General features: G+C 43.8%; 1 pseudogene across 1 annotated transcript; it reads right to left on the reverse strand.

Annotated features, from left to right (window-relative positions):
- Positions 1-561: 561 nt before the first annotated feature.
- On the reverse strand, positions 562-23,597 carry LOC311124524 (tripartite motif-containing protein 16-like; annotated as a pseudogene). The gene is made up of 7 exons: positions 23,556-23,597; positions 12,724-13,311; positions 12,215-12,310; positions 3,229-3,462; positions 2,967-3,126; positions 2,782-2,841; positions 562-2,545 (listed from the first exon to the last, which is right to left on the reverse strand). The product of its transcript is annotated as a tripartite motif-containing protein 16-like (transcript).
- Positions 23,598-27,991: the final 4,394 nt, after the last annotated feature.

Raw genomic sequence — 27,991 nt, forward strand, 5'->3', positions numbered from 1 at the left:
TCAGGTCAGAAGAAGCCTAGTGCACTACGTAGGGAACAGGGAGAGATTTGGGACAGAGACAGTAACTCCTGTATGGAAATCTTCATTCTAATGACAGTGAGCAAATCTCCACCCTATTCCCTATGTAGTGCACTACTTTAGATCTGGTCAGAAGTAGCCTAGTGCACTACGTAGGGAACAGGGTGTCATTTGGGCCAGAGTCAGTAACTCCCCTGGGTATGAATTCTCTCTCTATCTTATCTGTCTTCTATATGATGTTCTCCTCTCCTCCTCTCTTCTCTCCTCTATTCACTCTATTCTATCATCCACACCACATGCCAGCTTCAACACAATCCATTTACAAGTTAAAGACACACCTTGGAATAAATAGCAAAGGAAAACTACTACTAGATGGATTTTTTATTTCCCATCACCATTAATCATATTTAATAACTGAACAGTAGCAGACCTAACTTCATCTGTTCCTGACTCTGGGTAGTGGATTAAAAAGACCATCAATCTCCAATGATATTAAAGTACAATTCTGAACATTACTGATATACTGAGTGGCAAGTCAAGAGTTCTGCTGGGTTTTTATTGTTTGGTTAATAGCACCACCTGCTGGACAGGTTTAATGTTGCTTGACTGAGCAGTATGGGAGAATAAAAGATGCCAAATTTAGGGCCGGTTTCCCGGACATCTCCATTGAACATGCTTTTTAGTCTAGGACTAGGCTTCATCTGTGTACGGGAAACCGGCCCATACAGTTCAATTAGCAAGTAAGTAACACTACCTGTTCCATGATACTGAGGAAAATTACATTGTGACAGAGAACCAATTGGGAAAACATTTCAATGGTTCTGAATGACAACCAACATACATTAACAGCATACATCATGATTAATGTAAATGTTCCCAATTAAAACATTGCATTTGATAAAAATATGTTAAGTTTTAATTAAACTCTGAAGATTAAATCAGTCAGACAAAAATAATTGTACAGAAAAACAGCATTTTTATCTGCGGACCATCACCACCAGCATAACTAGTATCTATGTGGACCCTACTACAGTTTAACCAGCTCAGCTATAGACTACACCAGCATGACTAGTATCTATGTGGACCCTACTACAGTTTAACCAGCTCAGCTATAGACTACACCAGCATGACTAGTATCTATGTGGACCCTACTACAGTTTAACCAGCTCAGCTATAGACTACACCAGCATGACTAGTATCTATGTGGACCCTACTACAGTTTAACCAGCTCAGCTATAGACTACACCAGCATGACTAGTATCTATGTGGACCCTACTACAGTTTAACCAGCTCAGCTATAGACTACACCAGCATGACTAGTATCTATGTGGACCCTACTACAGTTTAACCAGCTCAGATATAGACTACACCAGCATGACTAGTATCTATGTGGACCCTACTACAGTTTAACCAGCTCAGCTATAGACTACACCAGCATGACTAGTATCTATGTGGACCCTACTACAGTTTAACCAGCTCAGCTATAGACTACACCAGCATGACTAGTATCTATGTGGACCCTACTACAGTTTAACCAGCTCAGCTATAGACTACACCAGCATGACTAGTATCTATGTGGACCCTACTACAGTTTAACCAGCTCAGCTATAGACTACACCAGCATGACTAGTATCTATGTGGACCCTACTACAGTTTAACCAGCTCAGCTATAGACTACACCAGCATGACTAGTATCTATGTGGACCCTACTACAGTTTAACCAGCTCAGCTATAGACTACACCAGCATGACTAGTATCTATGTGGACCCTACTACAGTTTAACCAGCTCAGCTATAGACTACACCAGCATGACTAGTATCTATGTGGACCCTACTACAGTTTAACCAGCTCAGCTATAGACTACACCAGCATGACTAGTATCTATGTGGACCCTACTACAGTTTAACCAGCTCAGCTATAGACTACACCAGCATGACTAGTATCTATGTGGACCCTACTACAGTTTAACCAGCTCAGCTATAGACTACACCAGCATGACTAGTATCTATGTGGACCCTACTACAGTTTAACCAGCTCAGCAGTACCAGAGAGCCAAACCCCAGGATAGAGGGGCTGAGTGAATGTGGTCTGGACTCTGTGGAGGAGGGTCATTGTGTCAGAGACACTGTAGAAGGACAGAGTTCCTGCCTTGTGATCCAGGTACACTCCTACTCTGGAGGACTGAGGGCCTGATACTTTAGTCCTAACATTATTGTGTATGAACCTATAACAACCACTAGAGCACTGTAAACTCAGGACTTGTTATTGTCTCCAAATCCACCATCTCTCCCTGTTCTGCTGATGTCTTTATATGAGACTGCTGTAACACACCACCCACTCCACTCCACCTCCCAGTTACAGCGTCCAGACAGACCCTCTCTACACAGAACCATACTGTAGTTGGTGAATCTGTCTGGATGATCAGGATATGGTTGTTCTTTGACTGTATAGGTCACCTTTCTGTTCCCTTCAGACAGAGAGAGGTGTGTGTCGGCTGTGTTTGGGTCCAGTGTGAGCTGACAGGAATCTGGGAGAAGAGCAGAGCAGAGACCAATGAGGGGAGTTAGAACAATAAGTTAAGTCAGATACTGTATCTACCCTGTCTTTGATTAGAGCACAGCAGAGATCAAATCAGAGAAATATGAGGAGTCAGATAGATACCCAGTCTTTGATTAGATCTACTATTGCTATATATTTCTAGAGGGATTGTTAGGAGTGTCAGTAAAAAGAGACTGTTAGTTACTTCAGAATAAAGAGACTCACATTGTAAGAACTGTTCTCTGGTCTTGGGCTCTGGAGGCAGTACAACATCCACTATATTCACTACAGACACACAAACACATTCACAGAGAGAGGGAATGTTATCATCATACCATATTCCACATGTATATGACTAGTAAGGAACTTTCAATGGTCTAAAGTTGATGTTCTTATTATTTTCAACACACCTGTAGTGGAGATCTTGGTCCATTCTCCTTTAAGGACGTCTTCTAGTTTCTCTCTCAGTTCAGACACAGTCTTACTCACATCTCCAAAGTACTGAAGAGGACGGACAACGATGCTGGGTAAGTCTGAAGATACAGTGGTACCGGAGAGAGACTGATAACTCTGGGGGGAGAGAGAGAGAGAGAGAGAGAACAGAACAACATTTTTGAGAGTTTCACATTGAGTTTTAATTTCATATCACATGTAACAGGACAGTTGAGTTACCTGGAGGAAATGGATGTGATCCTCTGTGTGTGAGAGCTGCTCCAGCTCAGTGCTTCTCTTCCTCAGCTCAGCTATCTCCTGCTCCAGTTGCTCCAGGAGTCCTTCAGCTTGACTCACTTGAGCCTTCTCTTGGGCTCTGATCAGCTCCTTCACCTCAGAGCGCCTTCTCTCAATGGAGCGGATCAGCTCGGTAAAGATCTTATCACTGTCCTCCACTGCTGCCTGTGCAGAGCTCTGTTAAGAGAGAGAAAAAGAGACTGACTTGTCTTACTTTAATGAGCCATCCTCATTACACTAACACCCCCACTCCTAAAAACACATTGCGTGACACCACAACCTCCACACAATCACATTATCCAGTACCCAACACCACAGTACAATACACCAACCAGCACCACATTCCAACCGTCCATCCAACCCCTCCTCTCCAGCCGTACAGACAGCCCCCCTGAGCCCCCATACCTCCTGAAACATCTCCACACTGTTGATCATTTTGTACAACTCAAACTCAACCCTAAGGCGTCAACAGTAATGGCATTACCCTGGCAACACAGAAAAAACATGATGAACAGTCTGTCATTGCAGAAAACGGACACCCCTCCCCAACTCCCAGGTCAACCCGAGCCAACCAGCTATTGGTGTCCAGGGCTCCATGTAATACCCTCCACTGGACGACCCCTGACCTTTCCAGCACTGGGAGCTTATAGAGCACCCTCCACCTATACCCTGCCATGCTCTCAGCCCCCACAACCCCCTGCCACTGATGCCCCTTCACTCCCACTAAGCTCAGAGTGTTAAAAGTCAGTAAGTCCTCCAGACTCTCCTGCCAGTCCCCAGTCTCTGCTGTCCCTTGCAGTGGTGGAAACGGTGGTGGCCCCTCCACAGGCAGCTCCAGCCCTCAGTACTGCAGCATAGAAATCAGAGACCCCTGATGTATTGAGTCTCTCCTGCCGCATGATGAAGAGCTGCTGATCCAGCCCCAATCCACCAGCCCTCCTCAACAGAGCACATGCTGGATCCCTCCAGCCCACCTCCGTACGGTACAGTAGCCTCTGTGCTGCTGAGTCAGAACGCTGCCACCCTGACCAGAAAAAATTCACTAACTTGCGCTGCAGGTCCACAAGCAGACCACCGGGGGCGATGAGAATGGCCAATTTAAGCCATAGAGAGGATGCCACCAAGTTGTTGATGATCAGCACCGTCCCTCTGTATGCCACTTGGGAGATGAGCCACCTCCACTTCGTCAGCCTCGACACCACCGCTTGTGACACTCCTTTCCAGTTCTTCCTATCCCAACCCTCCGAGCCCAGATACAACCCAAGCATCTTGAGCCACTCACAGCCCCACTGCAACCCCCCTGGAAGCTGCGCAGGTGCCCTGTCCCTCCATGCCCCACATAACAGAGCCTCACTCTTGCCCCAGTTTCCCTAAGCAGAAGACGCCCCCTCGTACACCCTCAAACTATTCTCCAGGGCCTGTAGGTTCTGCTCATCCCTAACCAACACAGACGTCATCAGCGTATGCTGACACTGCTATGCCTGTCCCCAACCCTATGCCTGGCTCCCACACTCCCTGTAGCCTCCTGCGTAGCAGGCCCAGAAAGGGCTCAATAACAAGAGTGTATAGCTGCCCTGACAGAGGGCATCCCTGGTGAATGCCCCTCCCTACCCAGACTGGCCTACTGAGCCCTCCCCACACCTTGACCATACATGAAGCCCCAGCGTACAACATTTGAACACAGGCCACAAAATTCTCCCCACAACCAAAACAACACATTGAACAGATATTCATGGTCTACCCTATCAAAGGCTTTCTCCTGATTATGAACAGATTGTCTGTGTTTGAGCGTCCTGGTACACAGTACGTTTGGTCCTTCTGTACAATAGAGTCCAGGTGGGACTTCAGTCTGTTAACGAGGACCTTGGCAAAGACCTTATAGTCCAAACAGAGCAATGCCACAGGCCTCCAGTTCTTTATGTCGCTCAAATCCCTATTTTGGGCAGGAGAGTCAAAGCCTCCCATATACAGCTTAGTAGCAGCTCCCCCACCCCGACGCACTCACGCAACACACGTTCTGTCCAATAATTCCCCAGAACTTTTTATAAAAATCCACAGGCAGACCGTCTGAGAGACAGCAGCTGAGAGTTTGTGTAAGGCCAGGGAAAGGTCTATTTGATTTCTCTGTGACAGAGAGAGTTTGGAAAGGTCTGTGAGCAGAACCTGAGAACACCCAGGATAATAATAATAATAATAATAATAATAATAATAATAATAATAATATGCCATTTAGCAGACGCTTTTATCCAAAGCGACTTACAGTCATGCGTGCATACATTTTTACATATGGGTGGTCCCGGGGATCGAACCCACTACCCTGGCATTACAAGGGCCATGCTCTACAGAGGACCACATAGTTCTGCCCTCTATAAATCAGAGTACAACTCCACAGCCTCAGCCTCATCTCCTCACAACAGAAGTTACCCACCCATCAGGCTCCCTCATCTCCTCACAACAGAAGTTACCCACCCATCAGGCTCCCTCATCTCCCCACAACAGAGGTTACCCACCCATCAGGCTCCCTCATCTCCCCACAACAGAAGTTACCCACCCATCAGGCTCCCTCATCTCCCCACAACAGAATTTACCCACCCATCAGGCTCCCTCATCTCCCCACAACATAAGTTACCCACCCATCAGGCTCCCTCATCTCCCCCCAACAGAAGTTACCCACCCATCAGGCTCCCTCATCTCCTCACAACAGAAGTTACCCACCCATCAGGCTCCCTCATCTCCCCACAACAGAAGTTACCCACCCATCAGGCTCCCTCATCTCCCCACAACAGAAGTTACCCACCCATCAGGCTCCCTCCTCTCCCCCACAACAGAAGTTACTCCCCCTTCTGCTGTCCCCACCTCTCCCAAAAGCCTTGGAAGTTTGAGCAAAAAGTGACATCTTGGAAGAGCTTTACATGGAATTTCCAATAGGACACCTGCCTGGGCCCTGTTGAAACAGAGAACTGAGCCCTGTACTAGGTGCAGACACATTTTGGAAAGCAAAGACAAGGAAATTTATTTTGGCTCTAACCACTAACAACCTACCCTTACACACCTCTTTTGCTACCCCTGCACTAAGATTTGTGCCATGGCTCAACACCTGCGCCCCCTTCCACCAGACCCCCAATACACTTCATTAATCACATCACTGTGTGTCTCTTGCTAAAAAATCACGTTTAAATGTTTTTGTTTGACATATTCCCCCAGTCTCTGCCGCCGTTCATGTTAAGGAAGTCTAACCGTGAAATCTCCATAAGAGGTGGGAGGGAAATCACCACAATCAGAAACCAGTAGAGAAGCCCATAAAGCCGCCATGCCAGAAAAAACCATCCATTTAAGCAGATTCTGAAGACATGCCCTTAAGAACCCATGACCCATTTTCTCAGCCTATACCGCTTCCTGGGTGAGAGGACACTAAACCCCTCATTCTTCATCACGTGTTGTACTGACCTACAAACCTTCCAGGATCAATCAAATAAGACTCCAGCAGAACCTTCTTTTTCCCCTTTAGTCTCCATCAGGAACCTAGAAAGTTCTCTCACCGTATATACTGGGCCCTCAGCCTGACTGGCTGTCAGCTCTGGATCCAATGAGCCGTCTGAAAACGAGACGCCTTGTCCTCCGCTCCCGCAGACTCACCTCCCCCCTCTTCCTCCTCCTCCATTGGCACGGTACCGTCCTCCTCCTCCCCAGTCTCTGCCCCCCTGCACTTCCCCCCTGATCAGAGCCTCTTCCCCAATGACAGGCAATATTTCCTGGGATGAGCCCACCAAGCCTTCGCCCACCGGAGTCTCTGTTACTACAGAAACCTGCCTCAGCTCATGTAGCCCAGCTGCAACCCTCCCCACCACCGCTTTCTCCACGGCCTGCGCACCACCACTTGGCCATGCACTACTACCGTGTAGCTCAGTTGGTGGAGCATGGCGCTTGCAACACCAGGGTTGTGGGTTCGTTTCCCATGGGGGGACAGTATGAAAATGTATGCACTCACTAACTGTAAGTCGCTCTGGATAAGAGCATCTGCTAAATGACTAAAATGTAAAAAATGTATTCTCCTCCCTCCTGGTACCCCTGCCATTTTTTTGCAATTCTGAGTAATCACTATTTTAGTACGGATTAGTAAGGAAAAACACTTTATTCAGTACTACTGCAGTTGCTTAATAATTCCAATAGATGGCAGCATAAGATCATGAATGACATTTCAGAAGATTAGTTTAGTTCTCTCCCTGGATACACCACCACTCCACCTCACAGGAAAACTCCTCCTGCCTGAGCTTTTTACTGTCCCTTTCCACACTGCTAACGCAAGAGGAAGGACTGAAAACACATTACTGTGAAGTAATATAATGATGAGTCATGTTTATTATTACCTGTTTTTATGGTCATGTTTTGAAATTATACTTCATTACTATAATGATTATCAATAAACCTGAACATTAATTCAGTCACCTCTGGTCGACAAAAACATATTTTCCTAGTACATTAATTGTCAAATTCATCAACCAGCATCGAGCACTCTGCCTTCTCACGCAAGCAAGGGGCATGTTGAGGTAAATATGTTAACCGCAACGGTTGCATTATGTAATTTATTGGTGGGCTGGAAGATGCAGTGTTTTTTCTTTTCTATTCAGAGGCTATTTACTCCCAATATGAGATAATTTTATATAGAAGGTTTTTATAATGCATGTTTACTAGGATTGAGGTTAGCGCATATGAGTAGGGATTATTTGGCCGGGGTTCAATACCTGTCCTACATATCAATCATATTGCTGCTTGTAGCCTATAACTGATGATCCCCACACTAGAACACCGAAAACTATCTGTGCTAGCAAACCCTGTGTTCCACCCCTCCCCCGTGTAACCTTGAAGTTTGTTAAGAAACAAACACTTGTCTACGAAAAGAGACATGTTTAACGGATTCCGCTTGGCACCCAGCCGAGAGCACATGAAAACCACTTGCAAATTTACCAAAACTAACCAACTACTTGCGGTCTGTTCGTACGTAATAAACGGAGGCAGATTAGCCACCACAACTCTTATCGAAAGAGGCGAAATCTGCACCAACACACCCCTCACAAAAATCCCACTCGCAACAAGACAAACCTTTTTCATTAACACAACCACCGCCTTGTTCATTCTGGATGCAGAGTGCAGATGTTCCGCTCCAACCTGTTCGCCGACCATGAGCAAAACTTCCTCCACACCTTTCTCCGGAACATACCCGAAGCGACAGCGTTTCTTCTCCACTCGGTTGAGGCCATCATGCCGCCCTAACAAACTACCCCTACTCCCCCCTCAACTCTAAACGATAAACTGTGGAAACCAATAAACAAACCCTCCACCATCAGAAAATACTTTCAGAAAATACGCAAGAACCAAAAGAAAAAAGAATAGTAGCCCTCCTCACGAACCACAAATCTCTCACACAACCAACTTCTTCTTCTATGATATAATGGCCGTCCACAACCCAATTTAAAGGTGCATGCCACTACCTACTGTGCTGGAGTGTGTGGTCAATCACGGTTTCTAAATCCTCCTACCTAACTCAGTACTTTTGAGAAAATAAAGAAGAGCCCTACTAACTTCTAATAGACCCTCCCCCATCCCCAAAATCCCTTCCAAACCCCCCCCAACCCCGTCCAACCTCAATGACCCTACACATCTTTCCCTCTCTTCAACATACTTACAACAATATAACAACACATGCTCCACCGTTTCATCGACCGTACCCCCAGACACAAACCATTCCCATGCTTGCCAACCAGATGTAATGACGAGATCAATGTACAATGTCCTAAGCGCAATTGAGTAAACACCACCTCATCCTTCCTAATCTGACCTTTGAATCTTGGTCCATCGACCTTTCTGTAAAACTGTCAACTATTCATTTAAATGCCGGCCCTTGTGCTCAGAGTACCATCTCTTCTGCCAAACATCTATCAAAATGGCTCTGATCTTACATTTGGCCTCACCTCTACCCAGTGGAACATTAATATCAATTATATCTAGTTTCAAAGCTCTTTTAGCTAACTGGTCTACAATTTCATTCCCTTCCATACCCGAATGTGCTGGGACCCAGCAGAATCTCACTACTAAACCCATTCTCTCAATTCTCCATAATAACATTAATACCTCCAATAGCAGGTCACTCCTATTAGATTTACCAGATGATAAACTATTCAATACAGACAGAGAATCTGACCATACTATAATTCTAACAGGTTGTACGTCCTCCACCCACTGGAGGGCAACTATTATCACCAACAGTTCAACTGAGTATACTGACAGTTCATCTGTTAGTCTTCTACATATCTGCACATCAAATTCAGGAACGTAAACGCCTGCTCCTGTGAGCCCACTATCTGGGCCCTTGGATCCGTCTGTGAAAAACATTAAAAAAGCATAAAAACTTTTACCAATGTAATTGTCAACCAGTTTCACTATATCACTGACTTCTGACCAATTTTCCTTTTCTCTACCAAGGTTAGATCAACAACAGGGTCTGGGAGTAACCATGGAGGAACATCCCCTATCACCACAGAAGGGCCAACCTCCAACTCCCTCAAACCACTCTCATCAGCAAGCTTTCCAACTGTCCAACCAAAACCACTGCCTTGTCTACTAGTATATTCCCAACAGTCATCTAGCAGTGGGATGCTCAACCTCACAGCCTTTCAACCCAATAAGATAATGACCATTTTTTACGCTGTATATCCAAAGGCATCTCTCCTGCCTCCACCAGTAAGGCACATACAGATGTTGATTTAAATGCACCAATACATATCCTTAAAGCTATATACTGGATTCTGTCCAGCTTCTGAAGCCAAGTTTTGCCTTGTTCGATAAACTATACACCCGTAATCAATTGACGTCCTGATCAGAGCTCTATAAATATCCATCAACGATTGGTTATGAATGGGGTGCTGACAGAGAGAGACCCATACAACCAACTACTGCAAAAGTGATGGAATGAGAGAGGCAGAGACACTGTACATTGCCATAATGTAACGTTTCTTCTTCTTTGGAGTTTAACTGCGGTTGACATCCAATATGTTGCATTACCGCCCCCAACTGGACTATAATATAACTCTATTTTACTTTGTGATACAAAATGGGAAAAGGGGAAAGGAACATTTAATTAAAAACCTTCCAACTAACCCTACACTCATTAAATACCCACTACCCCATTCCACTACTTTGACCCTATCTGCTCCTGCACCATGCCAACGGCCTGGGAGGACGGGACACCACCACTCAACACACCCTGTAACTCTTCTGAAGTCTAATCTTGTATGCCCAAATACTTCTCTGCAGCTGCCACCACAATATCTATTTTCTGTGATTGACAATCCATTTCTGCGGTACAGTTGATAACCATTGCTATGAACGATAAGAAGCTAACTTTACTGAAGCATATATCACTCGTTGGCCTATCCCTCTGTGCTGGCATTGATCTACTACTCACAGGGATCCTCTCAGGATCTCTCACCCTTGACCCATCCTCCTCTACTTCCTTCACTGCCTCAGCATACGACACCTTCTGTACTACTCTGACTCTAGCCACCTCAACCTGCCTCTCTCGCACCGGACACTTCAGATCCCCAGCAACATGGGCATCCCAACAGTTGACACACACAACTTTATCCACCAAAACTACACAATCCTCTATCCCATGCCCTCCTGCACACTTCCCACATCTTGGAATCTCCCTCCTACAAACTGCTGCAACATGACCATAAACGTTGCACCTGAATCAGCACAGTGGATTCGCCACAAAAGCTCTAACAGGATAACTGATATATCCTAACATGACTTTGTCAGGTAAAGACTCAAAACTCAAAAGGACTGACAGTGACTCCTATGTTTCACCACGCTCAACACCAGGTCTGCACCAAACGTCGGGCATCACAAACACCAGGAATCTTCAACTTGAATTGCTCCACCTCCACACTTAACATCACCCCAGAAATCACTCCTTTCAATGGTGTCCTGTTCCTAAGAGCAAAGCAAGAAACAGATCTTGACCCAAGTTGCGTGACACGGAGCGCCCACTCCCTCTGGTCAGAAGAAACACAAACAAATATCACAAGTCCACTACAGGTTACCTTCACTGATTCAACTGCACCCAACTCTTTTCCCACCCAACATGAAACCACAAATGGATCTGCCAAAAGGTATGGATCCACGTTCTCCAACAATGTATCTCCTACTGCACCAGATTCTTCTTTATCATGTCCATTGATGCCAAGCTCTGGTTCTGAGCTCTTCACCACACCATCTACCTCACTTAACTCTCCCTCATTCATTTCCATTTCACCTCCAGAACTCAGTCTGGCGAATGGCTCACTCTGTTTGCACTTGAGTTATAACATGTGAAAGTTTTTATTCCTTTGAAACTTTTGTGAGTGTAATGTTTACTGTTCATTTCTGATTGTTTATTTCACTTTTGTTTATTATTTATTTCACTTGCTTTGGCAATGTAAACACATGTTTCCCATGCCAATAAAGCCATTTGAATTGATTTGAATTGAGAGAGCGAGAGAGAGAGAGAGAGAGAGAGAGAGAGAGAGAGAGGGCTCCATGTTAATGTATAGGGGACATGAGTCGGTCATGATTTCTCAAGGTTTTGTGATGAGGTAGCCCCGCCTTCGACTTCAAAATAGGTGTCGGCCCTCAGCCCAATAGGGAATGTCCTCTTGGTGTTACGGTCAAGATGTTGGTTTCTCTCCTCAGTAGACCTGGGTTCATATCCCGCCGGTTACATTAAGCAGTCTATTCTCTGAAAGGGGTCCAGACAGCCTGTTCCCAACAGTGGAGCCAGTGGGATTGGAGAGAGTCCCCTCTCCCTCTCTCTGTCTCTCTCTCTGTCTCTCTCTCTCTGACTGGAGGAGAGAAGTGAAATGGTGTGTCTCCTCTGGTCAACAATACTCACCTTGAGAGACTCCACAGCCTGTTGGAGCTCCTTCAGGTCCTTCTCTCTCTCCTGGAATCTCTGCTGGACGTTCTGCTGACTCATCCCCAGCTGCATCTGTGGAGAATCACTCTTCAATGAGCTATCAAGCTTTATTTGTCCAGTAGATCAATAGTATAGTAATGGGACATAGGGCCCATAGAAGTTAGGGATTAAAATGTTGAGGAAGAGTCTGTGTGAAATTATATGATTATATTGTTATGTGAATGATTATAGTTTTAACAGTGCACAAAACAGGGGAGCTGATTGGGTGTTTGATAACGAATGATAATGGCGTTTGACTTTAGAAAATGGTGATACATTTGGAGAATCTGGGTTAGCATATCTATATAATCAAGGTTTGTGTTCATATTTGTTCTGCCGTAGATCGATATCATTTGAATGATCTCATATTCAAACAGCCTTAGTTCCTACTGTATCTTTAATTCTTTGTTTATCAGACAGTCACCAACAAGTAGTTCTGGTCTTACCTGTTTCTCAGTCCTCTCTGCTGCAGCTGACACTGTTTCATGGCCTTTATGTTCATCCATTGTACACTGATAACAGATACACTGCTGATCGGTACGACAGTAAACCTCCAGCAGTTTGTCATGATGAGAGCAGATCTTCTCCTGTAGTTGTGCGGTGGCTTTGACCAGCTTGTGCTTCTTCAAAGCAGGAGATTCATAGTGAGATTGGAGGTGAGTCTCACAGTAAGAGGCCAGACACACCAGACAGGACATGAGGGCTTTCTGCTTTCTGGTCCCAGTGCAGACATCACACGCCACATCTCCAGGTCCAGCATAGCACAGAGCAGGAGGGGGAGCAGCCTGGAGTCCTGTCTTCTTCAGTTTCTCCACCAACTCAGCCAACATGTTATTTTTCCTCAGATTAGGTCTTGGAGTGAAGGTCTCTCTGCACTGAGGACAGCTATAGACCCCTTTCAGAACATCCTGATCCCAGCAGCCCTCAATACAGCTCCTACAGTAACTGTGTCCACAGGGGATGGTGACCGGCTCCTTCAGTAGATCCAGACAGACAGAACAACAGAACTGGTCCTGGTCCAGCAGAACTCCCTGCTGAGCCCAATTCTCTGGTTGGAGAGAGTCCCCTCTCCCTCTCTCTGTCTCTCTCTCTCTCTCTCTCTCTCTCTCTCTCTCTCTCTCTCTCTCTCTCTCTCTCTCTCTCTCTCTCTCTCTCTCTCTCGCTCTCTCTCTCTCTCTCTCTCTCTCTCTCTCTCTCTCTCTCTCTCTCTCTCTCTCTCTCTCTCTCTCTCTCTCTCTCTCTCTCTCTCTCTCTCTCTCTCTCTCTCTCTCTCTCTCTCTCTCTCTCTCTCTCTCTCTCTCTCTCTCTCTCTCTCTCTCTGACTGGAAGTGAGAAGTGAAATTGTGTGTCTCCTCTGGTCAACAATACTCACCTTGAGACACTCCACAGCCTGTTGGAGCTTCTTCAGCTCCTTCTCTCTCTCCTGGAATCTCTGCTGGACTTTCTGCTGACTCATCCCCAGCTGCATCTGTGGAGAATCACTCTTCAATGAGCTATCAAGCTTTATTTGTCCAGTAGATCAATAGTATAGTAACGTGACATAGGGCCCATAGAGAGGAAGGTCTAAAATCTTGAGGAAGTCCCTTTACCATATGACATTTCCTATGTTGCTATGTTAATGATTATAGTGTTTATGGTAGGTGTACATGTATCACCTGGTATACTCGGCAGCTGGGTAAACACCTCCCGAGTATCATTTCTTACTCGGCAGGATCCGTCCACGTTTTTGGAGGGCTCCTGGCAAGCGGGGAGTCGCCGACCCGCATTCAATGTGCCGGTCCGCTTAGCGAGTGCGTCCCGCACGCCCCCATGTCTTCTTTTTTTTCATTTTCATATTTTTGAAAAAATAATTTTTCATTTTTTTTTTCTGCTTGATTCTCGGGAGGAGACAGAGAGAGGGAGAGGGGACTTCTCCAATCCCACTGACCTCACTGTTGGGTACATGCTGTCTGGACTATTTTCAGAGAATAGACTGCTTAATGTAACCGACGGGATATGAACCAGGTCTACCGCGGGAGAAAGCAACAGCTTGACCGTTACACGAAGAGGACATTCCCTATTGGGCTGAGGCATAGCCTATTTTTCACATCTGATTTAATTTCATACAACTTAATATTGCTACACTAAAAATCTTTGTCTGGACAATAGCCCATTACTCAGCTTTTATTAGATAATGAATGGCATGCCACTGTGATCATTTTCTGTGACGACAGAGTAAATTATTATGCAGCCTCAGAGGGGTGCCCAAACTTTTTCAGACGACTGGATGTACTTCATAGAAACTGTTACCCTTTATATATTCTAAACACTCTATTTAATGTATTCCATATTAAGGGCCCTAACCTAGGAACACACATCTTTGTTCCTATTAACATTGTGGACAGTTCTCTCTCTCTTTCTCTCTCTCTCTCTCTCTCTCTCTCTCTCTCTCTCTCTCTTACTCCACTGTTTTCACTCTTTCTCTCTCTTCACAGCTCTCTCTCTCTTTCGCTCTGACTCACTCAGGGGCGGCCTGTTCAATAGGGCGATATGGGCGACGCACTGCCAAACGGGAAAAGGAAGGGATTTTTTTTCTAATCAATTATATCACGGCAACAGTAGTTATCAGTGTTGTAATCTATACGTCTGATCTGCCACAGTGCCACACTGCCACTAAATGTCGAATCAGGCTAAAGTCGTGCTTCAAATGGCTCCCCCCCCTTTTGGGGCGATTTCAGTCAGGTTGAAAATCGCCCAGAAGTCTGTAATAGACTCCCATGTAAAATCAATTTTTTTCAAATTTCAGAGCCTTCAATACAATCTCAATGGGTGTCTGTGGGCTTGCACTTACGCGCTTTCGTCATACGTTACGTAACCATGAACGTAACTGAGAAAAGAGTGGATTGTTTGAAAGAAGTTCCTTTTTGTCGGCGAACAAATGAAAGATAAATTGGCAACGAAACAATTAGGACCTCCCAGACCAAATTTAATAATTCAACAGGTTTCTACTAAAGGCGGAAAGTCCTACACCCGAGGATTTTCCAAAAATTGGTACGAACGAAAAAAGACATTGCCACTCACTCAACTGGATGACGAGGGATACAGGCTAGCTGTCCGCCGCCACAACGATGAGGTTAGTGTTGATAATCACAAGTTTACTGGATGTGGATATGGTGTAATAAAGGCAGTTTATTCAGAGGTAAATATATCTGGAATCGCGTTCACGGACCCGTTCGTCAAACTCTTAGGGAGCTATAAATTAAGCCCCATTACTTACCATATCAGATAAGAGAAATTGCTGCAGCTACATATATTTTACATCCTGGCCCTACATAGTTCACTATTTGCATCACTTACCAAAATATTACATGTGGTCATATATGCTTGGAAAGTGGAGATGCCATAGAACGTCAAAAAAGTAAACATTGCTGGAGACACATTGCCGTTTTGGAGAAGACATCGCGTTTGCTAGCGAAGAGATTTGTTGTGGCAAATGAACTTGGGCTGGGAATTGCCAGGAACCTCACGATAAGATATATGCATCAGCATTGCGAGTCTCATGATTCTATACGTATTGCGATTCGATACTGTGATTTTATTGCGCACCATATGTCTGTTGCAGAGGGATCAGAAAGCCATGAGAACGAGTTTTGATCAGTCATGGAAATAAAAGTGCTGAAAACAAATTTGCTCCCAATGTGAAAAGATTGAGAACAAGCTATGAAGGAACAATAATGGTGTTTTGGTGCAGGTACAGCCAACTAGCGCTAAAATATTGCGATATTGTCAATACAGTATATCGTAAAGTATCACGATGTAACTCGATTTCTTTCACCCCAATCCCTCAAATTAACGGTAAATAACTGAATTGTTTGCCCCACATTTAGCTAAGATGATTAGCTAGCCAGCTAAAATGTTTTATTTAGTTAGCAGTCGCATCTACAATAGTTTACTGTCAATAACATGTCTCCAAAAATGACGTGGTGTCTCCAATTGTGTTGACATTTTACAATTGCAATGCGCATCCATGAGTATCCACTTTCTGTAGCTCAGCTGGTAGAGCATGGTGCTTGTAACGCCAAGGTAGTGGGTTCGATCCCCGGGACCACCCATACACAAAAATGTATGCACGCATGACTGTAAGTCGCTTTGGATAAAAGCGTCTGCTAAATGGCATATTATTATTATTATTATTATTATTATTATTATCTGAAGAGAGCCCCGAAACATTGTGTGCAGACATTTTATGCAATAAATGAAGTAGGTTCAATCTAGTAGTTCTGATCTTCTGATTGGTCCTGATGAGTTGGGCGAGGTCCCCTGCAGGCTACTGTCACTGTTGCATTGGCTCTGAGTCGGGTTCTCTGTCTTCAAATGTTCAGCCTAAGAGAGGGGATTTTTGTGTGTGTGTGTGTGTGTGTTTAACAGTGATGATGTGTGTGTGTGTGTGTGTGTTTAACAGTGATGATGTGTGTGTGTGTGTGTTTGTGTGTGTGTGTGTCCTCAGAGCAAGAACTCGTGAGTTGGAAGAACTGAGAGGCCTATGGCGTGGGTGTTGTCCTTGGCCACCTGCTGACAAGGCTGACAAGATAGGACCCTTTTGTCCATTGTTATTGGATAGGAACAGAACTTATAACCAGCTCCTGACCTAAATAGATCTTAGCACAACATTTTACTCAACATATCATATTCCATATTCACTATAACAAATATATTTACTACGACATTAGCAAGAACCGCCACATCCTCAGCCGGCTAATCCAGTGTGTGAAGTTTTGCGGAGTGTTTGAGTTAGCTTTGCGAGGCAAAGATGAAACTGAGGGCTCCACCAACCCTGGTAAGCCAACACTTTTGAGATCAGTCAATAAATGCTTCTGGTATTGACTTATATGCTGCCCCTGTCTTCATGTTGTTGCTGGACATATCTTTTTTTAAATGTGTGTAGGTCACCTAAATCATCAGAAAAATTGCCCCTCCTGAGAATTTTTTCAGGAGCCGCCACTGGACTCACTCCACTGTTTTCACTCTCTCTCTTCTCACAATTCACTTTCTCTCTCGTTCTGTCTCACTCCACTGTTTTCACTCTCTCTTTCTCTATCCTCACAACTCTCTCTCTCTCTCTCACTCCACTGTTTCACTCTCTCTCTCCTCACAACTCTCTCTCTCGCTGTCTCACTCCACTGTTTTCACTCTTTCTCTCTCCTCACAACTCTCTCTCTCTCTTTCGCTCTCTCTCACTCCACTGTTTTCACTCTCTCTCCTCACAATTCTCTCTCTCTCTCACTCTGTCTCACTCCACTGTTTTCACTCTTTCTTTCTCGCTCTGCCTCACTCCACTGTTTTCACTCTTCATTTATAGGTTATATTCTTCAAGAATCAATGGATGTTGCATCTGCTGATTGCCCCTTTAAAATGAATCACTAATCACATTAAATAAATCACATTCTCCCGAAATGACTTTGTCAAAGCAACAGAATAACTAGGGCTTTACAATGATCCTGAAAACTTGGGGGAATTCTGGGGTTAAGTGGGTTAAAATAGTCCTAGAAGTCACAGAGGGTGCACAGAGGGACATGCCAAAATGCAGAATTTTAGCACTTTTGCAAGTCTTTATTCATATAAAAAAATCTGATTTATTGAATTTTACATGTGGTCTATATTAAAGGGCACTTCATTTAATATAACAGGCTTTTAAAAATGCAATATTGTTGCACAATTTGTATGTAGCCCTTTAAAGTATACAGGTTGAAAATGGCACTGATAAACGCCTAAATTGGTACGCAGTGGCTGTACAGTAACATGCTATACATGACTTCAGACCACAGGCTCTACGCTTCAGAGGACTAAATGTATTTTGAAAGATGAGACGTTGAGGACTATAATAAATACTGCTTTGATGTCATACAAGCAAGCAAAACACCCATGAGTCCAAATGTGCACTTCAAATTTTCTTATTATAAAACTCATGTCAAATACAGTGTCAACATTTATGATCACTATATTTGATGTATAGTTACAAGATGACATGACGTCATACCCTGGGTTATTCTGAACAGAATGAGCCTGTTTGTCTACTGTGAATAAACTTAGCCGTGGCATACGCACCTGAATGCACTCATGATTCCTATGCGCATCAAAATTACAATCTGTTTCCAGGAATGTTATTGTGAAAGCCTAACTCTGTAATATACTTTTTTATAACTTAGCTAATCATGTTGGCAATAGAACCAGATGATGCCATCTTCCTAAAAAATGTCTCAGGTGTTGTCAGGCCATTGTTCTGATGTTTGAAGCTCCTCAAGTTGAGGAATTTCACACCTCTGTGTGGGGGTTTCACAAGCCGTTAGGTTTAGATAGGAATTATAATTATGTCCAGTAGTCTGAATTGATGTAGGACAGGTTCACTCACACACAAACTCACACAGACACACCTATTCGAAACAGCACCTATATTTAACCCTTCGAAACAGCACCTATGACCACAATGTAAGGAGTAGAGAATGTCCACTTGGGAGAGATGAGGATTCCTGTGCCACCACCCCGCTGACCAGATGCTCTCGGGGTATGCGAGAACACATGGTCAGACGAGGAGAGAGCAGTAGGAGTAGCAGTGTTTTCAGTGGTAATCCATGTTTCCGTCAGCGCCAAGAAGTCGAGGGACTGGAGGGTAGCATAGGCTGAGATGAACTCTGCCTTGTTGGCAGCAGAACGGCAGTTCCAGAGGCTGCCTGAGACCTGGAACTCCACGTGGGAGTTGTATCTGTTATTATTATCTGTTATTATTACTATACAACTATTAAGTTGTATCTGTGCTAACCAGACATTTACACAATAACTAAATGACCTATTAAGTTGTATCTGTGCCAACAAGACATTTACAGAATAACAAAAAATGGCATCAAACACACATCTTATAACATACCCCGTCTTAAGCAACAAATGCACAATACCAGAAGCATTCCCCAACTCCCTCATGAAATGAAAATGAAGATATGTAGGCTATGCTGTATCAAGTGTGTGAATGCACACTTCTGAGGAGGAAGCTCAGGAGAAATACCCCCTAGTCTGGATAGATGAGCCAGGGCATTTTTTAGTAAATCTCAATCTGGCAACCGTCAATCTGCCAACCGTCAATCTGGCAACCGGGGGCATATCTGATCCTGTTCATTTCAGCTGAGCTTTCATGCGACCCTCACAGCTTGTATGGAGAGAGAACAGCCATCTAAGAGTACGTTTGACATCAGGGTTCATGTCTCGTGATGTGTCCCAGCAATGGGAGCTGACTTTCTTTCCTAGTTTCTTTTCCTGGTCTCCTTTCTTTGTCTCCTCATCCAATTGGCAAGGATCCCCCAGAACCTATTTCTCAATAACATACGGTACGTACTCAGAATGTCTGTGAGGCAGACAGCCCTGTGGCTGATTTCTATATACACCTACTTTAATAGACTGTGCAATGACTGGATTATTGATCACATCCTGAACTAGAGGGCACTATCCCACAGCATTATCCAGCTGAGAATATGTGTTTGAATATGTATTCATGCTGACATAAAGGCATTTGACTTGTATCTCCATTAAGCTGATGTATTGGCATGCACAGAGACAGAGAGAGGCCGAGAGAGAGAGGGAGGGCGAGAGAGAGAGGGTGAGAGGGGGGGGGGGGCGAGAGAGAGAGAGAGAGATAGATATATATATACATCTCAAGCCATGCATGTTTGGATACTGGACGGGTGCAATCTCCATACAGGGCAGACTGGGAAACAGGCGCAACCAACCATGGATGGGGTGGGGGTGGGGTGTGGGGAACTTGACGACAACTTGCGGACAGTGGGTTTAGAACAACAATGGCAAAAACTGTATACAAAAAAGTATAAATATACCACCAAAAGGGCACTTGTGAGTGGGAGGGCAAAGGGCAGGTGCTCAGGCACAGGTAGACCCCTATCTGTGAATGAGGTTTCATTTCCAGTTTTTAGGACTACAAACTGGCGAGCTCTATGGCCACAACCATCTGTGACAATCTAAAGAGAGAAAGAATGCTTTGAGTACAAAACTGTGGATACATTAGAGACCATTAGAGACCATTTTCTCTGGCACGCTCAATTCTCTTAGCATATCTTTCAAGTCTAATGCGACAAAATAATTGTTGAGAATCTAAGGCTGGTGACAATTTTTTTTGAAAGTCTTGGCAAATCTAGAGGTTAGGAATCTGGGCTAATATCCATACAGTTTCTCTCTAGCAAAACACAGAACAAAGAATTGGTCTTGACCTGACCCTTAAAAACAATGTGCACACACAAACATTTGATGCTAAAATTATTTTTATTATTTTATAATGCTTGAAGAATTTTTATATAAAAATGGATATAGAAAACAAGGGAAAGAATGAGAATGAATTTCAGAAAATATTTGTAAAATAGCAGAGGTCACTTGTTAGCAAGGAAAACGTCAGGAACTGAAAAAATACAAAAAGGTATCATTGTTAGAATCATGTAATACTGTGTGTCAAACAAACTTCAGTCATCAGCTTTAACATTCTCTGAGTTGGAACATTCTCCTCTCTTACCTATGCATTATGCCTTCGTTTTTCTGCACACAAGGGTTAAGAATTTAGCAAGAATTTAGCAAAGCGATTTTTCCCAGCTGCAAATATAGAGACGAGAGAGAGAGAGAGAGAGAGAGAGAGAGAGAGAGAGAGAGAGAGAGAGAGAGAGAGAGAGAGAGAGAGAGAGAACTGTACACAATGTTAATAGAGACTAATATTTGTGTTCCTAGGTTAGGGCCCTTAATATGGAATACATTAAATAGAGTGGTTAGAATATATAAAGGGTAACAGTTTCTATGAAGTACATATGTATAATGCTTTTAATGAATTGTGTAATGCCTTAAACTTATGTGCTATGACACTAACTATAACCATCCATAATAACTAATACGTGGTTGTAAAACTGTACAATGTGTTATAGATAATTAGCTACAATGGGGGAGGGGGGACTTGAAATGGATACGATGTACTGTAGGTGAAATGAATAGTGTATGTATTGACTGATCATTGAAAATGATGTAACACCTTACATTAGTGTCTTTATTGGTGTATTTGATATTTGGTATTTTATTAGGATCCCCATTAGCTGTTGCAAAAGCAGCAGCTACTCTTCCTGGGGTCCACACAAAACATGAAACATGACATAATACAGAACATTAATAGACAAGAACAGCTCAAGGACAGAACTACATACGTCTATGTCTTCTAGATGGTGTTCTATACTGTATGTTATGATATGTCTATGTCTTCTAGATGGTGTTCTATACTGTATGTAATGATATGTCTATGTCTTCTAGATGGTGTTCTATACTGTATGTAATGATATGTCTATGTCTTCTAGATGATGTTCTATACTGTATGTAATGATATGTCTATGTCTTCTATATGGTGTTCTATACTGTATGTAATGATATGTCTATGTCTTCTAGATGGTGTTCTATACTGTATGTAATGATATGTCTATGTCTTCTAGATGGTGTTCTATACTGTATGTAATGATATGTCTATGTCTTCTATATGGTGTTCTATACTGTATGTAATGATATGTCTATGTCTTCTATATGGTGTTCTATACTGTATGTAATGATATGTCTATGTCTTCTATATGGTGTTCTATACTCTATGTAATGATATGTCTATGTCTTCTATATGGTGTTCTATACTGTATGTAATGATATGTCTATGTCTTCTATATGGTGTTCTATACTCTATGTAATGATATGTCTATGTCTTCTATATGATGTTCTATACTGTATGTAATGATATGTCTATGTCTTCTATATGGTGTTCTATACTGTATGTAATGATATGTCTATGTCTTCTAGATAGTGTTGTATACTGTATGTAATGATATGTCTATGTCTTCTAGATGGTGTTCTATACTGTATGAATTCTGAGGATTTAAAATGTGAATCTATAATCATGCTTCCCTTTCAATGTCAATGTGTATTTGTAACATTCTAACCCTGTTTACAATAGTGCTTTGACGAAGAAGCTTTCTCCAAAACGTGTCAGCGAGTAATATCACTGAAGGGAATTAATCTGCCGTCCCTCACCTTATTTTACAAACAGTGAGCAGGAGAGGGTGGTGACCTGGGGGATCTGAGGTACTGGAATGCATTAAAAAAAATATATATCCTTTATGATAAAGCATTGCATTCATATCATCACATTTGGGTAGTGGCATAGAGCAGTAGAGTAGAGGCACTTCCAGAAGTTGGACACATGGGGGACATTTTTAGTAGCATAATGGCCGAGAAAATGTTGGCCTTTTAGAAACGCATTTCATGCAATTCTATGTCATTTTACATGACGAGACTTTGGTAGAGTATTTGTTAATACCACACAAATGATGGAAATGGCAGGCTACACTGACAAACTGAGAATCACAGATCAATAAAAACGACCTTGTCTTGAATCCGTCAATAGCCGAGGCCTAGGTGTGTGGAGACACATATTGTAGGCTACAATATGAGGAGGAAATTATAGTCCTAAAAATGCTTTCCAGTTTCACTGACTCACCCAATGATGCACAGCTCCCTCACTGGTGATGGCCGATGCACTCGTGCCAAAAGCCTGTCTCTCTCTCTCTCTTTTGTAAAACAATATTTGGAAGTTGATCCAATATTTTGGTGGCCTACAGCATAGAGTCTAAATAAGTGATGAAGTGCAACGCTTGAGAGATGAGAGTTCAGGCTCCTGTCTATCAGAGCAGAGAGAGAGATCAAAGAAAGTGAATCTCATTATAGTTACATTTGAAGTCGGAAGTTTACATCCACCTTAGCCAAATACATTTCAACTCAGTTTATCAGAGCAGAGAGGGAGAGAGATCGTAGAAAGTGAATGTCATTGTCACGACTTCGGCCGATGCTGCCTCTCCTCCTTGTTCGGGCAGGCTTCGGCGTTCGTCGTCACCGGCTTACTAACCACTGCCGCCCCAATCATCATCACAATTGTCTTGTCTTGTCAATCACACACACCTGGTTCCTATCCCCTAATTAGTCAGTGTATAAGTGTTCCCTCTGCCCCCTTGTCCTTGTGGGGGATTGTTAATTGTGAGAGTAGTGTAGCTCGGTGGAGCTCCTCATAACATTGTGTTGCCAGGGTAGATTTCCCCCCTGTGCCTATGTATTATCGGATTCCGTTACAGTGTATTTGCCAGGGATGTTAGTTTGCCCTGTGCCTGTTTCGTTGATCGCTATTGGAGCGCATTTGTGTGTCAACGTAGGAATAAACTCTGTATTCGGTGATTACCCTCCTGCGCCTGCCTCCTTCCACCACACTCATCACAGTCATTCTAGTTATGTGAGAGATACAGGCGTGCTTCTCACACAGCCACCGTCATGCGTCGGCCACGCGTTTGTCTCCAACATATACTATGCCCACATACTCTAGTGTAGCTGTGGGGCTTACAAGTCTGAATATCTTACAGCCTAATTTTCAAGACATCAATGTACAGCAACATTTTTAGGTGTCACTGCAGAACACCCTCCATATGCATATGAACACATACTCAGAGGTGGGGCTTACAAGACTCATATTTCATATACTCAGAGGTGGGGCTTACAAGACTCACATTTCATATACTCAGAGGTGGGGCTTACAAGACTCACATTTCATATACTTTTCAAGACATCACTGTAGGACAAACATTTGATTTGATATCAGAATATACTTCAAATAAAATAAATCAATGTATGCTACAGCAGAACACATATTATAGTATATAGGCCTCTTGCCTATCTGATAATATGAAGCGCATATTCAGATTAACTTCACAGGACAGAACAAGTTTGTAAAGTTTTCCAGAACCTTCCACAACACGGCCATTTCCTGGTGCGTCTTCTCCTCCCTATCTCTTGTTTTGCTCCTGGTGTCTGTGACACATCTGGGTCCTTTAGCAATCCATGACCTCACATAGGGGGTTGAATTTGGTCAGGGGTGGGCCAACAAGGTTCCGAAAGAGTAGCCCTGATATGGTGGAGGTATGCAGAGAGGCGCGGGTTGAGGTGCAAATCAGATTCATTTGAGAAAATCCCTGCTGGCCTTCTGCACTGGAGATGGGGATGGGGCTGACCTCCATCAACATCTCTTTAAGTCCATCTGGAGATGGGGATGGTGCTGACCACCATCAACATCTCTTTAAGTCCATCTGGAGATGGGGATGGTGCTGACCACCATCAACATCTCTTTAAGGCCATCTGGAGATGGGGATGGTGCTGACCTCCATCAACATCTCTTTAAGTCCATCTGGAGATGGGGATGGTGCTGACCTCCATCAACATCTCTTTAAGTCCATCTGGAAAGTCTCCTTTATCATTACCATCAGTGTCCCTGTACTGCCTGTAGGCCCGTATGACCGTACGTGGACTGCCAATGCCAAACCTCTGGCAGAGAGATTCTATCACTGTTTCTCCATACAGTGCTCCTGCATCCTCTGGCCAGTATTGAGCATAAAGCACCTTCAGCTCCTCTATGAACTGGCTGTATCCTGTATTGTCCACTGGTGACTGCCCTGTGTGCAGTAATAACACCCTCACTTCCCTGGTGACTGCCCTGTGTGCAGTAATAACACCCTCACTTCCCTGGTGACTGCCCTGTGTGCAGTAATAACACCCTCACTTCCCTGGTGACTGCCCTGTGTGCAGTAATAACACCATCACTTCCCTGGTGACTGCCCTGTGTGCAGTAATAACACCCTCACTTCCCTGGTGACTGCCCTGTGTGCAGTAATAATTGTGCAGTCTCTCTTTTGGAGCTCGAGTGCCAATTCAGATAGTTGTTGAAGTGCATGACACATAAGACCTAGATTGTTAACAAACGCATGCGAGGATATCCCCATGATAAGGCCACTATAGCTGTGATGGTCACGCAATCTACAGATAAATAGTTTAAATGTGTCTCACCTGTAAGGAGACCTAGACCAGTTTAAATGTGTCCAACCTGTAAGGAGACCTAGACCAGTTTAAATGTGTCTCACCTGTAAGGAGACCTAGACCAGTTTAAATGTGTCTTACCTGTAAGGAGACCTAGACCAGTTTAAATGTGTCTCACCTGTAAGGAGACCTAGACCAGTTTAAATGTGTCTTACCTGTAAGGAGACCTAGACCAGTTTAAATGTGTCTTACCTGTAAGGAGACCTAGACCAGTTTAAATGTGTCTTACCTGTAAGGAGACCTAGACCAGTTTAAATGTGTCTAACCTGTAAGGAGACCTAGACCAGTTTAAATGTGTCTTACCTGTAAGGAGACCTAGACCAGTTTAAATGTGTCTTACCTGTAAGGAGACCTAGACCAGTATAAATGTGTCTCTCCTGTAAGGAGACCTAGACCAGTTTAAATGTGTCTTACCTGTAAGGAGACCTAGACCAGTTTAAATGTGTCTTACCTGTAAGGAGACCTAGACCAGTATAAATGTGTCTCACCTGTAAGGAGACCTAGACCAGTATAAATGTGTCTCACCTGTAAGGAGACCAAGACCAGTTTAAATGTGTCTTACCTGTAAGGAGACCTAGACCAGTTTAAATGTGTCTTACCTGTAAGGAGACCTAGACCAGTTTAAATGTGTCTTACCTGTAAGGTGACCTAGACCAGTTTAAATGTGTCTCACCTGTAAGGAGACCAAGACCAGTTTAAATGTGTCTCACCTGTAAGGAGACCTAGACCAGTTTAAATGTGTCTCACCTGTAAGGAGACCTAGACCAGTTTAAATGTGTCTCACCTGTAAGGAGACCTAGACCAGTTTAAATGTGTCTCACCTGTTAGGAGACCTAGACCAGTTTAAATGTGTCTCACCTGTAAAGGAGACCTAGACCAGTTTAAATGTGTCTCACCTGTAAGGAGACCTAGACCAGTTTAAATGTGGACAAATGAGCCCCAGAGTGTGAACATTAATGCTAGTGTGATGATGATGCTGTCAGTACAGCATAGTGTGGTGAGTTTCAGAGTTGGTCATTAGTCCTCATAGGGGATGGTTTCATTCTATGGAGTAGCAGTGGTCTTCATGACATTGTGCATGTTTTAGATCAAATCCATTGCGGTGAACTGCACAGACTCACTAATCTACAAATCCACTTGCATCTCAAATATTGACTCACTAAGTGGTCCAGATCAGTGATTCTGCGCCTCTCCTTGATCAGACTGATCCCCTCCAACACACTGATGACTGTTTCTCACTATAGAACTGAGTCAAGCCAAGCAGGGCCAAACTGGGCTGGCTAACACTACAGAGCTGAGTCAAGCAGGGCCAAACTGGGCTGGCTAACACTACAGAGCTGAGTCAAGCAGGGCCAAACTGGGCTGGCTAACACTACAGAGCTGAGTCAAGCCAAGCAGGGCCAAACTGGGCTGGCTAACACTACAGAGCTGAGTCAAGCCAAGTTCTGGAACCATCCTTGAAAGGACAATGTGTAAAGAAAATATCCCAGCCAGTCCAGTCCAGTTGTGGTCAGCTCTGTTGTGTGAATCTTGTTTCTCCATACCTCTAAATGCCATCTTTCTAGATGGTGCCATTTTCAAATAAAATAAAATAAAATGTAATTACATTTGTCACATGCGCCGAATACAACAGGTGTAAACCTTACCGTGAAATGCTTACTTACAAACCCTGATTTAAGACAACTTTTGAGAAGTGTTCCACAGGCAGTAAATCTATTGTAGAATAAATGGAACCTGGATCCATTTCATTCTATTAACATGGCTTGTGTGTGTTATAGCAGTAATGGGGTTAAACTGATATTAAAATGACAACTCCATAGGTGGGTACCACGTCAGGGGAGTTCATCTCTGCTCCCAGCATCCCTGGGACAGTACTGATCAACATAGCTGACCTGATGCAGAGGTGGACCAGTGATGTTTTCCTCTCAGTGGTGAGACTTGCCCTTCCATTTGATACACTGTTAACTCATAAGATCATACAAGATGTTACAGGCTTATTGCATGTGGAAACAGACCTGCATTCAATTACTATTTAAAATCATGTTGAATACTTAATAAGCAGTGCTTGATTGAGTTTGCCTGTTGTAATGGAACCAATAGAAAAGTCCTGAAAGTACAAACATCAAAAACGTTCTTGTTTAGTTAGTCCCTCCCTGTTTCAGCTAATTATCTTCAGTTTGGTGCCTAGTCTCTACGACTCAGGTCTCTATGGAAACATCAATGTAAATTCACCTTAGGTTTTTACTCCTCACTTTCCCTTTCAGGTCTATAGGGTTTTGCTGCCCCCTGCTGGAGACTGGAGCACAAGGCAGTCCCTGGCTTTCTTTGGGCAGCTGGAGGATGAGGCCCTCCTCACCTGTTGTGACGGGTCCAACAAATATCCCCTGGTGAAGGCAGGGGCCTTTCTCATCCAATGCTTCAATGACTCTTATGGGAGGCAGTGAGCATTTCCCATGTTAAGCTATGGAATTAATTGTACAGCATTGGATTGGTGTTGGCATGGGGTAGAGGGAGTTTACATATACCAGTCATTTCCTTTTAAATCCATGAAGGGAAGTGGACAAGTTCACACTTAGAAAGGAGATAATAGTTCCACACCCCATGTGTCCTGATAACTACAGGAATGGAACCATATTGAGGTTGTCTGCTTTCTATACGGTTTGGAGAGAGAGAGAGAGAGAGAGAGAGAGAGAGAGAGAGAGAGAGAGAGAGAGAGAGAGAGAGAGAGAGAGAGAGAGAGAGAGAGGAGAGAGA

Source organism: Coregonus lavaretus (genome assembly GCF_964263955.1).
Source record: "Coregonus lavaretus genome assembly, contig: HAP1_SCAFFOLD_1291, whole genome shotgun sequence".
In the NCBI taxonomy this organism is placed as follows: domain Eukaryota; kingdom Metazoa; phylum Chordata; class Actinopteri; order Salmoniformes; family Salmonidae; genus Coregonus; species Coregonus lavaretus.